The sequence below is a fragment of the Schistocerca piceifrons genome, chromosome 4 (genome assembly GCF_021461385.2).
Source record: "Schistocerca piceifrons isolate TAMUIC-IGC-003096 chromosome 4, iqSchPice1.1, whole genome shotgun sequence".
In the NCBI taxonomy this organism is placed as follows: Eukaryota; Metazoa; Arthropoda; class Insecta; order Orthoptera; family Acrididae; genus Schistocerca; species Schistocerca piceifrons.
This window is the reverse complement of record NC_060141.1, coordinates 498,478,765-498,483,760: the sequence shown is the minus strand read 5'-3', so window position 1 is coordinate 498,483,760 and position 4,996 is coordinate 498,478,765. Positions and strand designations below refer to the sequence as shown.

Genomic DNA, 4,996 nt, shown 5'->3' with positions numbered 1-4,996 from the left:
TCCTTGTCCGGATTTCTTTCTTGATGTAAACTTGCATTCAGAAACACACACACACACACACACACACACACACACACACACACAGCTGAAGGTCGTAGTTTCGTATCTCATCTGATTCATCAAAATGTTTTTAAATTTCTTTATCAAAATACTTTAAATTTTATTGAATTAATTGATTTAAATGTACTTAATTCCTACTTGCTATATCATTTTCAAAACACTATTGACTTTTGTATTTGCTCTTATTTTTCTTCCTATTACTCTTCTGTTTGGCATCTGCTTGTGTCACCTATAAAATGCAACAAAGTGCCAACCAGGACTGCTCATCAGTTGGTAACATATGTAGCCAGTGTGAGGATAGTTTCAGGTAACCAATGACAGCGAGAAATTTTAGTTTGCTTTTAGCACTGAAACTGGGAATTTTCTGTCCCGACTTTACTAGTAGCGGTTAGCTTTAATTGCCACAAACAAGGCAATTGTTATTTTTTCTGCAGCAAACTGTTGATCCTGTATATACACTGTACATCATAAGGCTGTGGTTAGGTTAGGGCAAGAGTTTAAACTCAGGGCTACAAAACATGTCCTCTGTCACATTTCAGTTATTGTTCACTTAAAACGCCAATAGAGCATCCCCCCACTTCTGTGATACCTTTTGGCACACACTTCCAACATTGCTCTGTGTTACACATTAACAGCATTTGAGAAGTGATCCGCCGTGTGTGTCGCCTATAACAAGCAGTTGCTGGCAATGGATATGTCAACACTGTAGCAGCAAGTGAGACAGACATCAATTATAAAATAAGAAACTTCCTGGCAGATTAAAACTGTGTGCCCGACCGAGACTCGAACTCGGGACCTTTGCCTTTTGCGGGCAAGTGCTCTACCAACTGAGCTACCGAAGCACGACTCACGTCCGGTACTCACAGCTTTACTTCTGCCAGTACCTCGTCTCCTACCTTCGCAGGAGAGCTTCTGTAAAGTTTGGAAGGTAGGAGACGAGGTACTGGCAGAAGTAAAGCTGTGAGTACCGGACGTGAGTCGTGCTTCGGTAGCTCAGTTGGTAGAGCACTTGCCCGCGAAAGGCAAAGGTCCCGAGTTCGAGTCTCGGTCGGGCACACAGTTTTAATCTGCCAGGAAGTTTCATATCAGCGCACCTCCGCTGCAGAGTGAAAATCTCATTCTGGAAACATCCCCCAGGCTGTGGCTAAGCCATGTCTCCGCAATATCCTTTCTTTCAGGAGTGCTAGTTCTGCATGTTTCGCAGGAGAGCTTCTGTAAAGTTTGGAAGGTAGGAGACGAGGTACTGGCAGAAGTAAAGCTGTGAGTACCGGACGTGAGTCGTGCTTCGGTAGCTCAGTTGGTAGAGCACTTGCCCGCGAAAGGCAAAGGTCCCGAGTTCGAGTCTCGGTCGGGCACACAGTTTTAATCTGCCAGGAAGTTTCATATCAGCGCACACTCCGCTGCAGAGTGAAAATCTCATTCTGGAATTATAAAATAATTTGAATCAGACTATAGACAATTATTCTTTCATTTCCCTTTGTTTCAATCGTTATCAGGATTAGATCAGTCATTAATCTCGAGCCTTAGGGAAGATATGTGATAAACTGGATGATCTTCAAACATTATGTGACTAGTTTTTACAAGGAAAGCAACTTAATTATACCCACTATTGGTTTGCTAAGCCAAAAGTAGTTGTAGATTTTGTGTATGCTGGAAAAACTCCGTCATCTAGTTTAAGATGGTATGGTCATGTGAAACAAATGCAAGAAACCAGGATACCCCAAGAAATTCACTCAAATGGCTATAAATGGGAAGAGAGATGTTGGACAGCCAATGAGAAGATGGATCGATAAAGTTAACGACGACATTGGCAAAAGTGGTTTCCTATGGGACAGGACCCATGAGGTAGCTGTAGAGGGATGGAAAATATTAGAAGAGGCTTATCACCAGCAGTTGGGAACCTGGGGCTACTACCTGATAATGAATTATTCTTCCAGTTAATTAAAGCAACTTGAATGTTATTGATGTAAGTTAATTTCTTGCCATTTCGTCCATGGGAACAATAACCTCACCTTAGCAATGCTAAATTTACAATGAGCTTGAAATAACCAACACAACAAAATTAGCTAACTGGCCGTGAAATAAAGTTAAAAATATAACTCAGGAAAATGACTTTATTCCAACACATTGTTCTATTGCTGCTTTAGGTTGTTCATTGGCAGGACATATTTTATCAAAGGGTGAGACATGTTAGATACAATCCATGCCATGTCTACTGATGTAAACACAACTACATGACTTTCTGCCAGAGTAGGTGCTGTATGTACCTGTGATTAGCTGTACATGAAGGGTGTAATGGAATCCAATATCATCAGAGAATTCAGTGTTTGCTTCTGTCACTGACCTGACCTTCCTTTCCAGTACTAATCTTCATATACTAAAAGTGATAGCTTCTTCCCTCTTGTCCCCTCCCCCATCCTTTGAAACTTCTCATTTTTGAACTGCATCTCTTGCTTCTGAATTTGTTATATCTATCTACTTCTGGCATTTCTTTTGTCACTGAACTTTGTTCACAGGCATGGATGATTTTTTTTTAACCCTGTTGTTATGAAATCCAATTTCTTCAACACATTCTTCACCTTATACCACATAAATCTTATTACTCATAATTCAACTGCATAGGTATTATCTAGCTAAAATTTTAAATTCATCAGAAGTAACATTGTAAGTATACATTAATTTATACAGGGTGTTACAAAAAGGTACGGCCAAACTTTCAGGAAACATTCATCGCACACAAAGAAAGAAAATGTTATGTGGACATGTGTCCAGAAACGCTTACTTGCCATGTTAGAGCTCATTTTATTACTTCTCTTCAAATCACATTGATCATGGAATGGAAATACACAGCAACAGAACGTACCAGCGTGACTTCAAACACTTTGTTACAGGAAATGTTCAAAATGTCCTCCGTTAGCGAGGATACATGCATCCACCCTCCGTCGCATGGAATCCCTGATGCAGCCCTGGAGAATGGCGTATTGTATCACAGCCGTCCACAATACGAGCACGAAGAGTCTCTACATTTGGTACCGGGGTTGCGTAGACAAGAGCTTTCAAACGCCCCCATAAATGAAAGTCAAGAGGGTTGAGGTCAGGAGAGCATGGAGGCCATGGAATTGGTCCGCCTCTAACAATCCATCGGTCACCGAATCTGTTGTTGAGAAGCGTACGAACACTTCGACTGAAATGTGCAGGAGCTCCATCATGCATGAACCACATGTTGTGCCGTACTTGTAAAGGCACATGTTCTAGCAGCACAGGTAGAGTATTCCGTATGAAATCATGATAACGTGCTCCATTGAGCGTAGGTGGAAGAACATGGGGCCCAATCAAGACATCACCAACAATGCCTGCCCAAACATTCACAGAAAATCTGTGTTGATGACATGATTGCACAATTGCGTGCGGATTCTCGTCAGCCCACACATGATGATTGTGAAAATTTACAATTTGATCACATTGGAACGAAGCCTCATCCGTAAAGAGAACATTTGCACTGAAATGAGGATTGACACATTGTTGGATGAACGATTCACAGAAGTGTACCCGTGTAGGCCAGTCAGCTGCTGATAGTGCCTGCACACGCTGTACATGGTACGGAAACAACTGGTTCCCCCGTAACACTCTCCATACAGTGACGTGGTCAACGTTACCTTGTACAGCAGCAACTTCTCTGACGCTGACATTAGGGTTATTGTCAACTGCACGAAGAATTGCCTCATCCATTGCAGGTGTCCTCGTCGTTCTAGGTCTTCCCCCGTCGCGAGTCATAGGCTGGAATGTTCCATGCTCCCTAAGACGCCGATCAATTGCTTCGAACGTCTTCCTGTCGGGACACCTTCATTCTGGAAACCTGTCTCAATACAAACGTACCGCGCCACGGCTATTGCCCCGTGCTAATCCATACGTCAAATGGGCATCTGCCAACTCCGCATTTGTAAACATTGCACTGACTGCAAAACCCGTTCATGATGAACACTAACCTGTTGATGCTACGTACTGATGTGCTTGATGCTAGTACTGTAGAGCAATGAGTCGCATGTCAACACAAGCCCCGAAGTCAACATTACCTTCCTTCAATTGGGCCAACTGGCAGTGATCGAGGAAGTACAGTACATACTGACGAAACTAAAATGAGCTCTAACATGGAAATTAAGTGTTTCCAGACACATGTCCACATAACATCTTTTCTTTATTTGTGTGTGGGGAATGTTTCGTGAAAGTATGGCGGTACCTTTTCGTAACACCCTGTATAAAATAACAAAATTTCATAACAGACAGTAAGCAAAATTGGGGGAATGTTTAGCAAAATGTTTGCAGTGTTTGGCATGGAATTTTCACAGACACCTCTGGCATAGCACTTATACATTTTTTAAAAAATGATAAACATGCTGACTATTTTTTCTTGTTATCTTATTAACTGCAATTCTCTGTTAAGACAGGGAAAAAAAGGATCAAACCTCTCTACAGTGTCGAAGTTAATTACATGTTTAAAATTATAATTCTAGTGTACAATTACAGAGGCTACTTCTCTTGACCCATCCAGCTTCTCGATGTATATGCAACAGCCCTGCCACTGATGTTCTCTCTACCTCTCATTTAAATATTTTTAAAAATCCATCATTACTGCTTGGGCTCAAGATTCAAAATGTCACCGGAATTGTAATCCACAAGCATACCGGGTATGAAAAACATGAATTCACTGTTCTCCCTCCCCCTCCCCCCCCTTGTTATTGTTTATGCTGTGAAATAGCCCAGCTTCTAGTGTAAAACAAATTAGTCTCGTCTGATATAGCTGGCACACACGAATGTTTTAAGAACAAGAAAATTAGAATAAGACTACGAAGGAGCACAGATAGCTACTAAGCTGGCAATGTTATCTTACATTTGATTGTTCTAAGCAAAACGTGAAGATCAAGTTGAAATCAATTCC

At 41.5% G+C, this 4,996-nt stretch overlaps 1 non-coding gene across 1 annotated transcript; it reads right to left on the bottom strand.

Moving 5' to 3' along the window:
• Window positions 1-828: 828 nt before the first annotated feature.
• Window positions 829-903, bottom strand: Trnal-caa. The gene has a single exon. It is a non-coding gene; the product is annotated as a tRNA-Leu (tRNA).
• Window positions 904-4,996: the final 4,093 nt, after the last annotated feature.